This window comes from Parus major, chromosome 3, assembly GCF_001522545.3.
Source record: "Parus major isolate Abel chromosome 3, Parus_major1.1, whole genome shotgun sequence".
Taxonomy (NCBI): domain Eukaryota; kingdom Metazoa; phylum Chordata; class Aves; order Passeriformes; family Paridae; genus Parus; species Parus major.
This window is the reverse complement of record NC_031770.1, coordinates 96022712-96044133: the sequence shown is the minus strand read 5'-3', so window position 1 is coordinate 96044133 and position 21422 is coordinate 96022712. Positions and strand designations below refer to the sequence as shown.

General features: G+C 36.5%; 1 long non-coding RNA gene across 1 annotated transcript; it reads right to left on the bottom strand.

Moving 5' to 3' along the window:
• Positions 1-467: 467 nt before the first annotated feature.
• On the bottom strand, positions 468-21141 carry LOC117244184. Its single transcript, XR_004496778.1, has 2 exons — positions 21072-21141; positions 468-1726 (listed from the first exon to the last, which is right to left on the bottom strand). It is a non-coding gene; the product is annotated as an uncharacterized LOC117244184 (long non-coding RNA).
• Between the last annotated feature and the right edge of the window lie 281 nt (positions 21142-21422).

Below are 21422 nucleotides of genomic sequence, written 5' to 3'. Positions count from 1 at the left end.
AACCAAGGAATTGTTTTATTTTGAATATTACTATTCAAATACAGTATTTTTTATTTTTCTGATTTAAAAGTCTGAGTTGCAATTTGAACAAGTGCCACAAATGGTTACCACAGCCCTCAGTCACTGGCTGTGCTGTGAGATCAGTGTTCTGTAGAAATATGGCCATGACCACACTAATAAGGAACAGAGTCTGTGCACAGACAGAAGCATCCACCCTGTTAGCTTTGTTCCTGGCAGACTTTTGGATGTAAACCAATTAACACCATCACAAACAGTCCTGGACCACAATCTGGGGGGTGGTGCACCCTAAGGATTGCTCCCAATAGGCAGTACAGATGTAGGTCCCTTGTTTTGAAAATTAAGAGGGTTTAGCTGTATAAATGTGTGGGTTGTGCCATATTATTTGTCCTCAGAGACAGAGAACAGTCTCTGGCCCATTTTATTTATTAGTATAGACAAAGCTTTTAGAAAAACACCAAACTTGGCAAAAGTTTTTTATTTGTATTGTGGTTCCAATAAATCTCTTCTTCTCTCAACGGCACTGTTACTTTTTACTGCAAAGCCATTAAGCTGAACATTTCTTTAATAATGATTATCAAAACCAGGATCACAAAGGAAATAAAAAGAAGCCAAACACTGGATTTTTTAATAAATTTCCTCTATGACATGCTTAAGATAATAGAAGTTAGCAATCTCAAGAGGAGGCATGTATGGATATCTTTTAAAATACCTTAAAAAATAACCTTTAATTATAACACAATGTAAATATAGTGGTTTTACAACATAAATTGTCACACGGGTATAACATACAAAAAGTAATTATGAAACTTCCCATCTTGTACCTAAATGTCTGACTTACAACTTTCATGTTGCACAGAGATAAACATAATCTGTTAATTGGACACAATTATTTAATCTTAAACAAAATTATACAAAATGAAACAAAAATTAGGAAAAAAAAAGAAAAGGAAATTCACATAAAGCAAGAAGACAGATAGCTGTAACGTGAGTTTGTGCACACCCAGCATGATCCATTTTACTCAGGAGGAGGCCTCAAGCATAATCCCACTATATTTTTGCTCCGCAAAGGGTGATGGCATGAGTAGCAAATTGTTTCCTCTCCTGTTCAACCTAGCAGAAAATTACTTCTTCTGTTGTTGAACACTGTAGGGTACAGGGATCTGCAGGAAGTCTTATCTGGGTGCAAACTACACCCATGCCAGCAAAGAAAGGCGAAGGGGCAAACCCTGAGAAAAAAAAGTGGCATGGGAAATGCTCCTTTCCTTCACTCTTCAAAGAAGGAGAATGTTGTCCATATTGCCTCCTGGGAGGGGTGTCCTTGTGTCTCTTCTGGACGTGACCTAGGAAAATGCCAGCTGGTGTAAGCTGAAACCCTCCCTATGAGCACGTTGATAATTAAGTAGTATAAAATCAGGCTTAATGATATCAGTCAGGCTAAAATCCATACTTTCTTTGGAAAAACAAACATAAATATTATTTAAATGGCAAGACGAAGATTTGACCCTCAGTTTGGAAGGAGTTGTCTTTTTCTGGTATCTGCCCCATCTGCACAGTCTGAGCTCAAAGGTGGCTGTTGAACTTTGTGGCTTTGATCAACACACTCATTTGAAGGGAGATAACGTGGTCTGTAGGCAAAGATGCCGTGTGCAAGGAATTCACACATGAAGCTGGAATGAAGTCAGTACTGATGAAGTGGGATGCCAGCCTAGAGAATAAAATGACAAATTGTAAGAAATGGGAAGGAGGCAGTGGGTGGGGGATATATGATGTGAAAATGATCACAACACTATAAATTATGTCAGATGAGGATATTATTTGTTAGTACAGTTTGCAGTAATAGACACCATTTATCCTTGCATGATTGATATGATTAGTGCTGTCATTCCATCCTTTAAGCAATTTATATTAGGTTCCCAAACCTCTTGGAATGATTAGTTTTAAAACTGATTTTAAGTATTGTAGAAAGGATTACTAAATGCATTAAAAATTATTTTTGAAAAGGACTAAAAGACATCTCTGTCTTTTAGTCCTTTTCAACTACTAAAAGGACTCTGCATCACTGTTAAAAAGACAAAACTCTATACCAATTTTCTGAGACAAACCTTTCTTTTAATGTCTTAACACTTGATTTTATCTAGAAAAACAAGATACTTGTCAAAAGATTCTTTTATATACTTATAAAATAGCATAATATAGCTGTAACATAATATTTCAAATATTTTATGAAGTTAAAAGAATAACACTTTTGAGAAAATAGAAAACTATAACTCTTCAATTTTTTTGATTTTGAACTACAATGTTCAGCTAAACAGTTTGGATAGTGACTGAATAGGGGAGAAAGAGTATTAAGACAGACCCTCTTGATCTTTCTAAATATCAGTCACGGCACAGAGTTCAGGTATACTGTAAATATGGCATTGAGGATGTAGAACAGCATCCTGACAGCATATCCATTAGTTTCTTCCCTGAAAATAGAGGTCCACAGACTAAGGATATATTCACTTGAACAGGAATAGGAGGCCTTGAGCTTTTGTAGGGGTAGAAGCTACCTTTACCAAGGGGTACCCTAAAATACTTCCTTCCTTACTTTTACTTACTAAAATGACAAGATGGTTGTGTTGTCCTGGTTTAGGTAGGGTATTCTTCAATTTAGTACTTCCATTAAAAGGGAGTACACACCACTCCTGATCCAATGAGAGGCACAAAAGGCAAAGATCAGGGGTTGAGATAAGAACAATTTACTAAAAACACCAATGAGACAAGAAAATCACAGTAACAGCAAAAATATTAATAACAAAAGGTGTAAGATTATATATATTTTTGCATAAAGAAACTATTTGCACAGAAAACCCGTTGCCATGTTTCCTCTCCTGCCCTGATAATGATGTGAGATGGTATGGAATGCCATCAGGGTCCTGGCTGTGCCCTCTTCCAGCTACTACAGAAAATTAACCATGTCCTGGCCAAAACCAGGACTGTTTTGAACTCAGCTGATCTTGGAAGTAGGAAAGAAGAACCCATGTCCTGCACAAAGCCAGAAGACAAGCACTTTGATTCTCTTTGTTCAAGTACCATCCTGAAACGTGAAGGATTCTGAAGTCTTTGCTTCCTTCCCTACTGCTTTTACCTTCATAAGGAACTGTCTCTATCTGGGCAGAAGGGAGGTATTTTAGCAGAAGAGTTGAAACCTCTTTATTATAATAATGTGTTTGGTAAAGTTTAACATACTTTATAAAGGATCTTATCTGATCTTATCTGATCTTGATACTACTATCTTTGCATGGCTCCATGGAGTTGGTGGTTCTGTCATCCTCTCAAGGACACTATCCCAGTGAGGACTGTCACAAGAGGTGAGGGCATAGCTGCCCTACAGTGATGCCAAGAATAGAAACTAATACCCAAACTGCCAAATAAGGATATCTAAATTAAGACCTGTGATGTAAATATAAAGGCAGTGTGTTATTCAAGTCTTTCTGAGGGAACAAATATTTAATCTCTTCTATTGCTCCGAGTATTCCACAAGACTTCAAAGACGGATGCAGAGACCAAAATGTGTTCTTAAGAGGATTCTCCGCTTCCTTGCTGGGAGGTTTCCCAATGAGCACCTGAGATTCTGGACTCACAATGATGGACCTCCTTCAGGTGCCACCAGCTCAATAAATACTAACTGGCAGAAGACACATGGCAGTGAAAGAATGACTGCCAGTACAGTTTAATTGACCCAGAAAAATCACCCTAGGGTGACACTAACAGTCCCAAGCAGCAGAACTTTTTTACAGTCTGGTGGTAACACTCATGGTCATTTCTGTGTTTCACAGGAGTTTACTCCGTTGCAAGAAAACAACCACAAATCATTATAAGCCAATGCCACAAACACAAATCTATAAAAGATTAATTTGATGCCATATGATAGTGAACTTCATCAGAAAAGAATGGCAGATTCATTTTTATAAAATCACTCTACATTTGTCATTTCCAGTAAAATATATGGTTTAGCTCATTATGAACATAGATTTTCTTTCTCCCTGTCAAAATTCAGGAAAGGTATTAATCCCTTCACATTGGCCTCAGATCAGTACATTACCATTCCATCTGAACTTTCAAAGGGAAAGTGCCAAATTGTGAAGCATGGCAATAGCTTCTCTGTATACACACATGTAAAGAAAAGAGGGACATGCCTGTGTTGATTTTGTGAGTGTGTTTTACTTGTGCACAAGCATATCACAAATCTCCAATCCATATTACAGCACTGAGCAGAATAATTCAGGAAACTTACGTGAATGTTGTAATTTTCTTCCCATAAAGAGATGCTCCAATTTACTATGGTTAAATATCAAGTGATTATTTTTTGAAAAGAGTCATCAAAATTAGTATTCCTTGAGGTGTTTATGATAGACACTGAACACTGGAAATAACTTACAATTTTTGAACAGTTCCAAAAGATCAATTTAAATTTCTGCAGTTTTCATAGATAATGTAATTTTTTTTTCTTTTCCTTTTAAGAAGAGAAAGCTTCTAATAACAGTATTATGACATCATGTTTAGACAAGAAACATTTAAGAAAGTGAGTGTAAATGGGAGAAGAAGGAAGAGGTTAGTAACTTCCTGGAGACTTCTCTTTGAATAACTCCACAGCCTTTGACAATTTTGGAGCTTGTGGTTTGATCTAGTCAAATGAGTTATTGGCGGCATCTCACTTTCTATTTCCAGTGCATATAGAATTTTGCTGTAGGAGATGGGGAACTGATTTGAGATGTGCCACTTGACAAGGAAAGGAAACAAATTTCTGCAGAGCAGAAATTCCAAAATAGAAATCTTTCCCAGTCAATACTAAAAAAAATTCCTACCTGTCTATTTTATTCTGAAGAGGATAAAAGAATACTGCAAAATAAACTATTATCCTAGTCTTGAACAGATTTTTATTCATAATCACATAATAATGATTCTCACTGATTCCCTGCTTATTAACATGGGCTCATTACAGAGCTCAGGTCTATTAATCTGCATGATATTAAGTAGTTCTTACTCCTCAGGTAGTGCATTAGAAATCTGTGAAAATGAAGAGATTTTCTGAAGACTTCTTAAACACGAGCAAAAAAGAAATCCCATTTTGACAAGTGATGTGTTCGTTCATAAACACCCAATTACATGTCCTACGTGTACACAAAACTAGAAGTACTGACAGGAAGGTAATGGAATTGGGACTTTGCTTCCTGTGGCCACACAGAATTACTGCACCACTCTCCAGGGATGGAGCAGATTGAGAAGAGCACCTCCTCTGTGTTCATTGTGTAATGCATTTGCATTTTCAAGAGAGCTGGCAAATACTTAAGATGTGCTTTTTCAAGAATTATGTGTAGGATCAAGGTGAAATTAAGTCAGATTTTTACCATGAGTTCTCACATGAGAGATCAGGAGCTAGTGATGACATGAAACAAAGATACTGATTGTTGTCCTCACCACATCTAAGACATAATCTAAGAGACCAGCACTGTCTTAAGGATCCAGCAACAAAGTGTCCATTTCCCTTGTGGATTACTGAATAACTGTGGAAGAATAAAATCAGAACACAGATATGTGCTAATTCACCACCTTCCCAATACTTTCCTAACACCTCTTTTCCTCTCAGGGGATTCTCTCGATCCCATGCAAGCTCCTTGCAGCCATGGGGCCCTTTGAGTGCTGTGTCAGTCCTGAATAAGATCCCAGAAGCACATGGCCCATTAGGATGGCACATTAGGATGGCACATGCTGGACCGATATTTAACTGTTGTTTCTAGACCTACCACAGACAATATTGATGACTTCCTAAAAATGCCATGGAATAACACTATTTAAGCTGCCTTGGCTTAGATAACTGCTGATCACAAAATTAAAGAGCAGTAATATCTTCAGTACTGTGTTCCTGCCATAATCACATGAAGACACAAATCCTTATCAGTAATAACTGTTAACTTTGTGATAAAGTAATAAATTTAACTTTGCCACTCTAGATAAAATAAATAAAACATTCTTAAAACAAATGTGCAACATCATCAGACAGGACAATAAATAGAAAATAATCAGAAATGCATGAATGATTGAATCTTTATTAAATACTCAGAAGACAAAGGAAAACTTAAAAAAAATTAGCACAATCTAATTTAAAGAGGATTAACAATAGCTTTAAAAATTAGCAAAATGGAAAGAAGAAAAATACTAGTAGCAAATATAAACCAGAAAATTTGGTTTCTAGAAAATGGGTAAAGGAAACAAAATAATTCCTGCAAAAAATTATAGTCAGCAGAGATAAGAGCAAGAGTACAGAGGAGACATTTTAGAAAAAAAAAATAATTCCAATAGTGGCATTAATTCATTATTAGAGCTGGTAGAATTCTTATTAGTAATGATGAGATCTTAGGGAGGGCAGAAGCGGTCAGTAAATACATCTCTTTTGCCCTTGGGAAAACCTTGATAGCAAGTTTTATTTCATTCATTAATAACTGAATATAGAACACTAGTTTAAAAAATATGTAGGATCAGCAGGTCTGGAAAACCTGTGCAAAAGAAATTCTAAAGAAATATTGTAGAAAGGAGCTCTCTGGACCATCAGTGCTCATCTGTACTACATCTTTGAAAGCTCTGAAAAACCTGAAAAAGATATAATGTGCCACTAATTAGGTGGTAAAACCTAAGTTACTTATCAGGCTGTAAGACAGAAACAATAAGGCAAATCTGATAAAATAACAAGGCATCAGGGTAATAAAAAAATAAAAATATGGAAGGCAATTAATGAAAATTCAAAAAGGTTTATACAAACAACTTATGTTTTACTAGCTTGCTGGTTTTATCTAAAAGATTAAAAGTTGTATTATTAAATGCATATGACAGCATATCACTTAGCAACACAGGACAATCTGATTAATTTAAAGAAATATAAAATTGGCAAGGGCAAACAAAATAAAACAAGATTAAAACTTACACTCTTACATTTTGAGACATGTTACCTAATTCCTACTAAATATGAGTATTTTATTTACATATTTGCATTTCAGAGAAGTTTTAGAAGTTATCTGAACTAAATCAGAAAATCTCTGTTGATAAAAGGTAACACAGCATAGAAGTAAATAATGCCAAGGACAAACTCCAGACCTTGTTGTTCAGGAAATATACTCAGATCCAAACAATTTGAGAGGCAACACCAGGAAGAAACTTCTTTATCTCTGGAATCTAAAGTCCAGAAGTGTTTCTGAATTCCCAGATACAGGTGCTGACCCCTGCCTCATCCTGGCTTTCCATTAGCATGCTATCTAGAAAGCCACCAGCCATTTCCCACGTCCCTGTCTCCATGCAGGTGAAATCTAAGCACATGATCTCGTTATACAAGGAGCAAGCAGGATCTGGGCTATCTCCTGGTGTTCCCTTGCAGTTAAACTTAGATGCAGCCTTTGAAAAGGAATTGCTGATGGTAGAGGCAATTGCAATTGAAGGGTCAAAAAGGTGATCCTTGGGTGTATAATTACAGAAGGTGAAGCAGCAGAGGGAGGTCAGATTGCATCTGCGTTTGGCAGCAGTTAGCACTGGAATGCTAGCTCCCTTCGTCTGAGCACATTTCAGGGATGTTATAGATTTCAAAGATCTCGCAGGAAAATTTCAGGGACACGATAAAAATGGAAATGTTTCACTGCAAAATCAAAAGATGATCAGTCTAACTTAAAGAACTGAAAGATAAAGTCTTACATGATCACATTCTATATACCTTATTAAATTTCTGTTGTCCATGTAGAGCAGAAGTTTAAATGAAGACTCCTGAATCCATAAAACTACCTCAAAATGAGATTATTAAGGAAAATTTCAAGGTAGACATGTTTGGCTAGTTTTAGAGAGACAGTATTCAGACAGAAAAAAGATTAATTCATGGATTCTATGATTATAGGGGATATCACTGTAGGTGATCACAGTGGACCTACACTCTAATCTCTGGGTATAAAACAGCTTTAAACCAGGTTTGAAACCTGCAGGTGCCAGGTCATAATGAAAAAAATGTATTCCTTTGCATGTCCCCCCCATGCTTCATCTGAAGTATACTGCATATATCCCTGCATTAACAAGCTTACCTGTATTTTACTAGGTAACTTAGTCAGTTTTTGAAAAGAAAATGTAAAAAAAAAAAAAATTAAAATAAATGGAAGACAAATTCTGTCCTCAGTTATACCTAGTTATCTTCATTAAGATTAATATGTCAGCAAGTATAAAGGAGACCAGAATCTGAACCTGCAGTTGTCTCATGTGAGCACTACATCTTTGTATCCAACTAGTTAGAACTAATTTTGCATATATTACCATAACCTAGCATCACACCTATACAAAATAAATTATATATGTAGATAAACTAGGTATCAGCACCAGATCTGTGCTGCCAGGTAAGAGTAAACCCTTCTAATGCAATTTTTTGAAAATTCATAGAGATGCAGCCAAAACTATCTACTTCATTGATAGTGCTATTTTCTTAGGTGTGTCTAATTATAACTAAATTAAATGATATTGTTCAGAAAATTTAGAGTATGTGTAATTTTCACACAACATGTGTTGCATGGTTATATCATATTCTGCAATTTTTCTGCATTAGCAAAACCACATATGATGAGATTGTTTTATCATGACAATAACAGACAAATTGGTCATTTGCTTTATATGTTCCCTGCAGAGGGTTTAGATTGTTTTCTTCTAAGGCAATGGATCAGTTTTTTAGAGAAGGAAAAATAGATTATGTTGATAGCAGAGCAAAATAACCATATTGTTTGGGGAAGAAAAAGAAACAGTAGGACTTTTCAAAACTCTGGAGAAAAATGTTCATTTAAGTGTAATGACAAAAAGAAATCACCATTTCATTTAGTACTTTCAATACATTCACACAAGGAAAACTCTGACTCCTGGAGCAAGATACAGAAATTTGAATAAAATAGGGGGCTATGGAAAATAAAAAAGGTGCAAATTTATCTTCATAAAAAAGATGAAGACATCGTTATAATTTAAAGGACCATTGTTTTCCAGGTATATTTATGTCTTCAGCAGCAACTCTGCTTTATAACTTCACCTTTTAGGCACATTGAAAGAGAAATTTGCATTCATATTAAATAGCAATAAATAGGGGAGTCTTTTTTGTCCTTTTGGTTTTTTGTTTTTTTTAAGAACCTAAATCTTAAATTGTTAATCTAAAGGTAAAAACATATCTTCCTTGTCTTTCTCTAAACTATGTTGCATATATTCAACTTTGGTTAAATACATCCTGAATTAAGAATAGATGTCTGTAACTCTCTCTCCAACAATTTTTATTTAAGTTCTGGAATAACTATACAGCAATTTACTTGAAATGATAATGGAAAAGCATCTAAGGAAACCCTTTAGAGAAGCACCTTTGGGTGAGACATTACTTGTGTCTCAGTTACCACTAATATCTTGGGCTATAACAGCCTTTCTAAGGCAGACAAAAATTTGATAGAGAACAACACATCAAAATGGTTTACTTTATCAGGAGGTGAATTTTCTTTTTTTGACTATAGTGATTCTGTCTGTACATCATTGAGCAACACTTAGATTTGATGAATTGCATTAACTTTCAACAGCAGATATATGTAACCAGTTGTGCAGAGCACTGTGCAGTGACACCTTTGTGATCTCAATGTCCCTGCTAATGACAAAATTTGTATGCGGGAACAAAGTAACCTGAAGTGCACTGCTGAAACTCGTTAAATAAATATGTACTTTTGTATTCCACGGATTCTTTTTCAAATTAAGATTAACAATAGTGCTTATTTATTTATTTTAAAGTAAGTCTTTCAGACAGGAGTATCCTGTGGGAAGTCAGAGTAGGAGTAACAGGAAAGTCCATGGGCTAGGACTGAAACATTCTTTTGAGAAACGAGTGAATTTTCTCCTCTTTACTACTTGATGTTTTCCAAAATCTTGCTATCATCAAAATAGAAGGAAAAGAGATTTTTTCCAACTAAATTAGAGCACATTTTCCTAATGAGAGATGAACATGAGGAGAATAACCACAACAGTCTAAACAGGCTGCCACTGCTGCTCTTGTATATAAAATACATAACCATAACAATAATATTTAAAATTTCTAATTAAAAGTGGAAGAGATTGCTTATTTCTTTTTGTTTATACAAGTACTTGGAATGAAGTAAAAATAACTGATAGAGGAAAAAGTATTCTTGTCTGTTTGTTTTAATGTGGATATTTTTCCCATAATACCTACATCTTCTGTACTTATCATGGAAGCTATGAATTCAAAAAATCATTCAGCTTTTCAAAGATTTCCATATGCTTTCCCACACATGCTGGGAAAAATCACTAGAAGTTCAGTATTTTATGTTCACATTAAAATATTTTGAGAAAACTAGTCAATACAAACTGATTTACAGACAGTCCAGGAAATATCAAATCCTGATCTGTTTATTGAAAAAGTATCTCTGTTAACCATGCTGGGGAACAAATCTGTTTGCCCATCTCTTCTGCCATAACAAACTCCTTAATTTATCTTTTCATTCACTTAATGTCGATTTTGAGAACAGAATAATTTTCAAGCTTGAAGCAATCAAGAATACAGTGGCTTAAAGTGAAAAACAAGTCAAACTGACCACAAAATACCAAATTGCAGGACAAAGTGAATATAGGAATAATTTTTCAGCAGGAAAAAAAAATCTCTCTCTTCCCTGCTGCGTTGAGGAAAGTATGCAATAATCTTACAAATAATTTTTTTGTAAGAAAAGAGAAGAATGACCCACCCTACCTATACAGATGCACTTTCAGATTATGCTGAAAGAAAATAAGTTTAAAAGAAGAGCAAAATCAGTGAGTTGAAGGAACTATCATCTAAGGGAACAAAACCACTGTGGAGTCAGCTGATGGCAAATACTATGTTTATTTTTCTCTAGAGAATGGGTCAATTGTCTTAAGTGAGCTACTATAAATGTAAGAAACACTATTTCTCTGCACCATGGATCTGTGTAGAGAAAATGTGAGGGAAGGAAGAAAAATTTTATTCTCACCATTTCCATAAACACTAAGCTACCACAAAATGTGATTAAATACACCACATTATATCTTCCAGCTGCACAACAAAATCACATGCCCATCCAACAATCATGGTGCCTTAAGGTCAAAAAGACATATTTGAATGCATATGCCCTTCATTTTAATACTAAACTTTATTTTGGCCATTGCAAACCTGGATCTGGACGTTTGCTATTAAAGCAAACTGTAATGTAGTGTGTGTTACCAGTTTGCCTCTATTGAAAAAATATGCCAGCTTATCTGACAGAAGGCACTGTGCAATTTGAATCAACCTCAAGATATGTGACCCAAGGTTTATTTCTGCAGTGCAGAATCACTGTTCAATCAATGATGCAGTAGTGTGATCAAAGTGTGCCAAAATAGAGGCAGGAGAGAAGAACTTATGACTGACTTCACAGCTAATGGACCTTTTGGGTTTGGCACTGGCAGGCCCTGAAACAGGGGCACATTAGTGATGAAAATGCTTTTACAAAACAGAGAAAGGAGGAAAGAAAAGCAGGCCACTACTGCCCATGTCAGTATAACGTGTATCATTGCAAATACATGCTATTCCCATTAAAAAGCTTAATTTTGCAACATTTATCCACTTTCATCATTTGCACAAGGATGAAAAAAGTATGACTAAGTTTTGGTCACAAAGTAACATTTTATATTCCCTTTACAAAGATGTAAATACTTCAGTGATGGAAAGTTACATCCCTAGTATTCAATAGAACAGCACATGTCAGAGCAAATTATGCAATAGGAGTTCACCCACAGACAGAAAAAAAGGCTGAAAGTATGTGAAAGTATGCTTGAAAGAAGTGAAAGACAAAAAGTAAAAAACAAAATAAGTGAGTAAATGGATACAGTTGAGTTTTCTGACTGTGGAAAGCACCTTCACAGAGCCCTGAATGTCCAGCAATCACTGCTGATCCCCAGAGTCTTCCTATATCAAAAAAAGTAGAATTTTAGGTGGTGGCTACAGCTCTGATTAATGCTTAATATGCCTTGTAGAGCGCAGCTTTTCTTTTCTTTTTTTTTTAAAGACCTGCATTTTATTATCTTTTTCACATTAGAGGAATTAAGTAGACTTCTTAATTTGTTAGGTTTTGCACAGCAATAGTCAGTACTTCAGTGCATAATTTTGAAAAGTGTGTTGTTAAAAGAAATAAACCACTGGATTTTGGTTCTGCCTAGAGACATCTGATCAGGCCAGATAGCATTCTCTAAATAGCTGTCAGATTGCAGATATCTTAGGTTTCTGAGAAAAACTGTGATCAGCATGCAGCTTCATTAATCTACCCCATTCCACTCTTTTCATATGTCATATTATAATGGTAATGAACCAAGAAGTGAGTATTTGTAGACTGCACAAAAGACATAAACAATTTATCATTTTCTGTTTAATTAAAGAACAACAATAAAAAGAAAATTATCCATAATGGTCCAGAGTCTGCTGAAGGATTCAAGATTAACCTGCAGCTAAATGACTGTGAGACCCTCAGTGACCTCCACAGATGAGCACTAGAAGACTGAATCAGCCCTGGTCCAAGGAATTAAAAATTTTATGTGTAACATTGGTGCAAGTTTGAGTTGTAATAGTGATGTTGAATAAGTGTAACTTACAATTTGATAACTAAGAGAAGCAAGGAGGGAAAGGAAATAGCTAATAAAGTATTTTTAGAGAAGTATTTTCTCTTTACACACACTGAAGCATTTACACGTGTTCACAGTCTACATTCTGTGAAAATTATCCATTTAGAATAAAAAAAACTAAATCCTACCTCATAATTAGCAACCAGTTTAATTGCAGCCACTAAACTGCTCTTTCTGGCAACACCCTCTTGTCATGTTTTTAATTGGGCTTCACTGTCTCGTAAGCACAGCCATACGTGAGGTGAGGTGCAGAGCACAGGGACACTCTCTGAAGAGCCCTGCTGGTGCCAAGACCCCTTTTTGCAGTCAGCTGGTGCCATTTGCTGCCACAGATTGGTATGGGAACTCCAACAGCCAGGGGAATGCTTTATGTCTTTGTTCCCAGGAACATAACATCCGACTCTTCCTCAGGGGATGCCACCATTGCAAGAGCGAGGGTTCAAAATGCATTTCTTCCCACACCTATTGGTTAAGCTTACTTTATCCATAGCTTGTGTCAAGTAATGAGACTATAAACTCATGCTGCATGTGAATATGCAGCACAGCAGTCATGCTTGAATGGAAAGATGTCACATGAAATTTAACTTCTATGTGAATTATATTTACCTTTTAAAAAATCTGCTTTCTATCAAGCTAGAAATCACAGAGGAAGCAGTGGAACAAACTGAGGATGCAAAGGAAGAGTGTGTTACTTCTCTAGACATCCCTCAGCTTGCAGGCTGCCCTGGGCACACAGGAGGTGTCAGGTGCCACTTCCCAGAGGGAGCCAGGGAACTCAGGGTAGCCAGCTTCTCAGCAGCAGTGCTGCTGCTTTTGTTGGCTCCATGGAATCACTGAATATTTATTCCTAATTCTATAAAAGAGAAGTCTTAAAATTTAAGAGCAGTCTCATAGAGAATATTCCTGGGTGACAGAATTATGTCAGGCCTCAGTATCCTTATCTGTAAAATGGGATTCAAAACACAAAATGGCTTTCAAGCACCTAATTCTTGAGGATTCATAGTTAAGTTAACAGGGTATCTTACCATTCCTGAGTGTTCCTGATTTCTTTTGTGTTGCCTTTCTGCAACCACACAATAGTTTGCAGATGGTTTACCTCACCTAACAGTAGTTTGAAAGTTATTTGCTTGGTTTAAGTTCATCACCTAAACTTATGTCTGGTCAGTGAAGTGAGAAAGCCACGTACAGGAAAGTGTCCTGTTCCTGCTGTTTGAGATACCTTCCCTAGAATGGCAGAATCACTTTCTGCAGAGACTTTCCTCTTGCCAGTGGCTATTGAAAATGTAAATATGGAACTTGGATGGCACACCTTGTATAAACCAGCTGAAATTATTCTGCTTTTATTTTATCTTCTCAATGTATTCAACTTCTGAACTCAGCTTGTGTGCTGTTCTGCATTGTGAGGCAGGTCTGTGGTCATCAATGGCTCATCTGAAGTTGCATCTGAAACACAACAGATGATCCTTCTACTGTCTTTATATCTGCATTTTCTCACTATGAAAACAAAGAGAGTGTGAAATAATAGAGCCAATGGTAGTGTACAGCAAGATCGTGTGTAACATAAATGTAACTGATTCCCAGGCATATATCCAGAACTCAAAATGGAAATAGAGCTTATACAAGAAAATAATTGATGTCAGGTGATTTTGGATAAGAAAAAAAAAAAAAAAAAAAGCTGAATAGCAAAAGGTGAATTATGAATTTCTGGCTCTGAGAGCACTCATCCTCGATCAGATCCTACATGATTATGATCCTGTGTGTCTGTAAATATTTCATAGCTGAAATTAGTGTAATCAAAATATCCACAAAAAAAGACCAAGCAGATAACATGACTCATTATGATATGACAAAGCAAATTTCCTTCTTTTGTATTATTCTTTTGTTTTATTGTTAGTAGATTATTTAAAACAAAGTAGCACGAATACACTGTTGTATAATACTAGATCTTGTCAAAAAGTTAATAAAGACTCTGCAATCATCAATACAAAATATCACCATACTTAGTGGAGTATTTGATAATTTTCCATCTGCCTCCTTTACCTTTAATAGCCAGCATGGTGAATTCATCTGTAAACAGGGAGAAAGCTCCATAATAATTGTCAGACAGTGGATGTATGTTTCAATAATTGAAGATGTGAGGTTTTGTAAATGCAGCTCCTTGTCAAAGCACAATGTTTAAGGGCAAAACTCTGCCCATTTCTTTACCCCGTGTTTCTACCAGTGATTATCATTCTCAGAGGAGTGGAGATGAAATAAAGCATGAAGCTGCACTCCACCCAACACAGTTCTGTCAGTTTAACCTACAGATTTAAGATGGCTTTCCATTAAAGACTCCAGGCTGAGAACTGCAGCACCTGGAAGTTTTTCAACTTTATTTCGGCACAGGATGAAGAGGCTTTAGACTGCCATGGATCACTAACTGAAGCCCACATCCCAGACTACTCAGACCTTTTTAGTGTCACTCCTTGGGCACACGTCAGTGGCAATTATCCACCACCACACCACAGCAAGCAAAGGAATAAAGTTTTAAAAGGAACATGTGAATTGAAATTAAAAGATTCACACATTATAGGCCTGGACACACCTTTATTGAAAAGGTTCTAATTGAAATATCTTTCAGATTTTAAGAGGGAATGTATCCTGAATGTCCCAGCATCCAATATTTGTTCAGAAAAATTCCATAGCTTGCTCCTGAAGGACACAATTTAATATATACCAAGACTTCCCACTAGATTTTCAGAATCTACCTATCTCTGGAACTTTTTTGAAGCCCAAAGGACTATGATTATCTGAAAACTACAAAAAACAAACAAACCCCCAAAGGACACCTTCACTACACACACAATTTCTTTTGAAACACTCAATTACTCTGTGAAGAGAATCACACTCTCATCATTCTGCAACAGAGCAAGACATCATCTCTAAATATGGATGTTTAAATACTACTATCCTCTGAAGAGCACTCCTTAGTTGGTCAGAGTCCTCACCAAGCATTCAGATAAAATATTTTGTTTCAGAAAATGAAAACCTCTTAGTGCAGTTTCCACCAGGTAAACACTATGAAAACAGAATATTCTTATTACACACAGACTTTTGCCTTCCACATTCTGATATGGGCAAGAAACTGGTAGTGGGAACAGGGTGAGGAAAAAATCTATCCTCAGAAAATTCCATTTTGTACTTTTTTTCCCCTATCAATTTAACAGAAAACAAAACAAAACAAAACAAAAAGCCACAAACAAACAAAGAAAAAAACAAACAAAAAAAAACCCAGCACCACAAAAAAACAAGCAAAAACCCAAGCAAAAAACCCAAACCAAATCAGAAACAAACAAAAAAAACACCCCCCAAAACTAACCAAACAAAAAAACCCAATCAAACCACAAAAATCCCCAACCAAAAGCCAAAAGCAAAACCCCAAAAGACTAAAAACCACAACCAAAAAAAGCACCCCAACATCAAACTCCTCGCAAAAATGTTTTCATACGTTTTAACTCCAGTCTTTCAAATAAACTTCTGCAATTAAATAGTATTCCTTTATAATAACTGAAACACCTATCTTTTTCCTGTATGTCCTGTGGATTATTGTCTTTAATTTTTATAAACAGGAGAAATGCAAAGCTGTGTGCTTTATATACATAAAAGAAAGCTTTCATCAAAGCGTAATTATAGCAGAGAGCAGAATATGCAAATAAATTGGTATTCAAATATGGCATAGTCAATATGGTGCTTTCAGATTTTTGCCTTTTCTAGTTTCTAAACTCCAGGAGCACCGTGCAAACTGAAGCAATATCTTTCTGCAGCATGCTGCTGCTCGTTTTACACACACAGTGCTTGGCTGCTTTCTTCCATAGGAGCATGTGCTCAGCTGACAGTCCCTAGTGAGCCAGCTTTGTTTTGTTCAAGGCACCAGTGATGAGTAATGGATCTGGCTAATCCTGATAATGTATGATGCAATTGTCAGAGGGGTTTAATTATCAGTACTTTACATGTGGGATTATTCTGTAGTAGAGTTTTTAGTTTGTTTACAGTCATTTCTAAATCTGCAAGACCTGTGATGAGTTGTAGCTACCCAATCAGCCGTCTTATTAACACATCTTCCGACCACATTTAGGAGTGCAGAGCACAGACACTCAGCTTCTAACTTACAAAAGTAAATGGCCTGTATCATTCCATAAAACTATCATCAGAGCACTTTTGGGTCTAACATAAATCCTACTCTCCTACCAGAAGTTAAAATAAAAATGTTTGTAAAGTTTCAAAATCAGATAGGCAGTAAAAGTTTTTTCTGTAAGTGATGATTAGTCAGTGTTAGCCCTCTGCCAGTGTTTTTGAGTTCTGACCCTTGAACACTATTTTTCTTTGTTGTAGGAGATCCTAAAACTGAGGAAGGACTGAAGTGAGATTACTCTCTGCCTGCCCTGTAAGGGCACAGAAAAAGGTGCTGTACCTTTGCAAGCTGTTGTGTGATATGGTGACAACTGTCATCCACAAGAGACAAGAGCCAAGGCAGCACCAGATCTTCAGTGAGTGGTGCCACACAGAAACCAGTGGGATGACTGGGACTAATGGAAAAAACCAAAATCAAAGTGGCTAAAAGATGTATCTACACAATCTATTTGCTCAAATGTCTCCCCTCAAATGTCTGAAACAAATCAACTTTCTCAGACCTGAACAAATAACATTCCCTAAATTCTTGCTGTCAAAAAAACTCAGCTTTTTTCCAGCTCTAGCTGTATCAGAGTATTCATTAGCAATGTTCTTCACTTCCATAGTCAGGAACACAGGATGCAGGAATACACTTGTGATTAAACAGCTCAAAATCTATGTGGAGGCTTCTAGTTCCCCTAGTGCTAGCCCAGCTTTGTTACTCACTGTAAATCACATCAAAATAAAATCTGTATCTATTTTAAGAGGAAAAGCATCTCCAGGAGTTTTTTTTGGTTTTTTTGGTAGTTAGAAGAACTACAACTCATCACAGGTCATAGCCTAAAGCTGTACCAAGGGAGAGTCAGGCTGGACATCAAGAGGACTTTCTTCATGGAAAGGGTTGTTAATCATTGAAATGGACTGCCCATGGAGGTGGTGGAGTCACTGTCCCTGGAGGTGTTCAAGACATGACTGGACAGCACTTAGTGCTGTCATCTATCTGACATGGTAGTGATTTAGGGTGGACTCAATGATCTCAAAGGTCTTGTCCAACCTAAATGATTCTGTGAACCCAGCAATCCCAGCTGTTATTGGAGAGCTGTGATTGTGAATGCTCTTTAAGGTTTCCATACCTCTGCACAGCATACATATTTGCTAGTCCTTTATCACGAAAAGATCAATTTATTTTGTCAAAAATTCTATCTTAACAGGTCAACAAATATCAGTTCTTGTATATGTTCAGATTACTTCAGATGACTAGACAGACTTTGTAATGCGATTAATTTTTGACAGAGATGACCCCATAACCATGTTGTGGTTTAACCCCAGCCAGCAGCCAAGTCCCCCACAGCCAATCTGTCACTGCCCAGCAGTGGGATTGGGGAGAGAATAGGAAAGGTAAAAGGCAGAGAACTCATGGGTTGAGATAGACAGTTTAACAGGAAAAGCAAAACCACAATGCAAACAAACTGAAACAAGGAATGAATTCACTGTTTCCCAAGGGCAGGCAGGTGTTCAGGCCATCTCCAGGAGAGGGGTGCCCCATCACATGCAGTGGTTACTTAAGAAGACAAACACCCTTTCTTCTTTTTCCTCCCCCCATTTTACATACTGAGAATGATGTCTTATGGTCTAGAATATTCCTCTGATCAGTCTGGATCAGCTGTCCAGGCTGTGTCTCCTCCCAGCCTCCCGTGCACCCCCAGTGCCCTCCCTATTGTGGCAGGACAAAAAGCAGAAAAGGACTTGGCTTTGTGTAAGCCTTGCTCAACAATTAAGAAAAAATAAGTCATAGTATTATCATCACTGTGATTGGCACCAATTCAAATTGCAGCACCACTGGTTCTTGGCCTGTCTTGCTGGTGAAACTTTAACCTGCTCTCTGGTATGTATCTCAATATATCACTCCAGCAATAATTTTATATAGAGGTGAGATTTATCTTGTGAAGACAGTAGGCATTGGAATAAGGATGCTGTATTATTTCCTCTTATTTTACTGTCTATAAACCTATCAGGTTAGAGAATGCAGACAAAATGTTATTGTGACTGAAGTTATCAAAAACACTACATCTGAATTAGGTAGGAACTTCCTTTTGTGTAGTAAGTAGTTGCATAAAATACAGAATGATGATCCCTGAATTCTTCATCAGTTACATATTTAAAACATAACCTCTGAAGATAATTCATTTAAGTCTCCTTAATATCATCACACTGCTTAAAATCATTCATTTTGAAGAAATGGGCCACTCAAAAAAAAAAAATGTTTTAATGGTCCAAGTACTAATTTAATGTTTTGCTCTCCAAATTGCCTACACCAACTGATAATATGAATTCACTCCACAATCTGTACAAAAAGACAATATGATTTTTTAATAAGAATTATATTTGGAGGAATATAGAAGTGTTTTTCTTAATATGAAATCTACAAATGCAGCAAATTAGTGCGGGCTTCCTCTTTTCCACAGCAGCAAACAAAGATGAGTTTTTTCTCTATGCCTTAGCAATAGTCTGGGGTAACTGCTGAATCTGAGTAGTTCTAGAAACAAGTGCACCAGGTCCTGTCCTGACTGATGATGTCCTGCAAGGCAGTGGTTTACTCACCATTGTGAAGCAATGTCTTTAAACTCTCACAAACTGTTCAACCTTTGATCATTTATCCTCACTTTTGTTTATAGACCTCCTTGATTAGAACATTACATAGCACTACCTTTCTCAGATATATCAGTTTCCTGAATACGCATAGAAATCAGTTTGGCGTAGATTTATAGAGCAGTTCAAGGTGTCACATGGCAATAAGGCTCTGTGTATGGATTTTTTTTTTTAATAGGTATAATTTTGTTATCTTTAATACTGCTAATGTAATTTGCAGTTGCTGCAGGGATTGGCAGTCTAATTCAATAGCAATTTGTGAGTCAAAGGTGTTGAAAATTCATCTCTGGAGAGCTGGTTCTAGCATCTTGCTATCTTCCAGCACTTCAAAACCAGGTCTTTTCCAGGGCTGATATTTCTCTACAGAAACTCAACATCCTGAAAATTTTATAATTTTCTTTGTGTTTCACTGTAACTTGGACTTCTTTCTACAAAAGTCTTATGAAAATACTTTTTTTATATTTGATTAAATCAAGGTTCTCTCTGTCTTTAAAATAAACACTAAAGTACAAAGAACCTAATTTCAAATATATGCCAAGAAAAAGAAGTCTGTAAGATTCTTTAACACCAGATCGGATTTTAGTGTCCGTTTTCCTAATGTATTTTAAAGGGAGTTCTAGTAACAAAGAATGGGTACTCAGATGGTACTCTTGTGTTACACTCACATAATGGATAATTTTAGAGAAAAGAAAAGGTGTTTTTTGCACTATTTGAAAATAATACATGACATTGAGTTTAAAAACTATAAGAAGCCTCAAGAACCACCGTCAGTGGACTGCTAAAAATGCAATTCATACTGGCTAGTATGAACCTTCCTTATCATTTAATCTCACAGATCTTCCTTCTCTCTTGGTGTTGCCTAATGAAGAACTGAGAACTAAATCAGAAACCAGAACTAATTTTTTCTTGGTTTATTTTGATGATTGGTGACAGTGGTACAACTCAAGTCTATAACATGAACATAGGACTGGAAATGAGTTTTGATAGAGCTAAACATAGTGCCCAGCTCTTGCATCATGTAGTCCCTTCATAAACTTGTCAAGTTTAGTTCAACAAGCAGTTAGGTTTTGCCTTCTCCTCCTGTGGGAGGAACCAGGTTGTCTCTGCACATCACTACTGTACTAGTTAGGCACTCGCTTCTTATTTTTCTGGTTGACGATCCACTATTTTTATACCCATTGCTCCTGTATCCCTTAGCTTCAATAATTTTTCTCCCTAACTGGTGATAAGTCTATAACAAAGCTTGAGAATTTATCATCTGAAGTGCATCCATAAATGAGCTGGGACAGTGACACAAAGAAAGAAGCTGACTACTCAGTCTTATCAAAAACCCTGTATACCTTCTCAGCATCTTCTTCTGCCTAGTGGTCAGACCCAGAATTCCTCCATGCACTTCTAAACCACAGCATCTCTTACTAAGAGTCTTTTTCTGTCCATACCCCTAAGATGTTTTTTTTTCAGTGTGTGTTTTATCAGTGTGCTACTGTCTCAGAACATTGCACCAGTCTAGTTCTTTCCCCATATTTATGCTATGGGAAATAAATACTTACAGCAGTCTGCTGAGTGCTCCACAGGATTGTGGCTGCCTCGCTGGTGTATCAGGCACAACTATCTGTAACTGCACAATGAAGATGAAAGAAAAATGATAATCACAGAAGTTTTGATCTGCTGACAAGTATAAAATTTATTCTGAGTTGATGCTATATTTTGTCCTGAGGAGTATTTCTGCTTACAGTGACAATGTTTCTCTTGTTCTGAGAAGCTTAACACATACTGTGGAGAACTGAGCTTCAGCTGAGTTTTGAGCTTTAAGGTCTGTAAAATGAAGATTTTTGAGCACAGCTTTTAATCTCAGAGCTGTTCAGTTTACAAGTGAGTCAAATGGGGAGAGTAACGTTAAC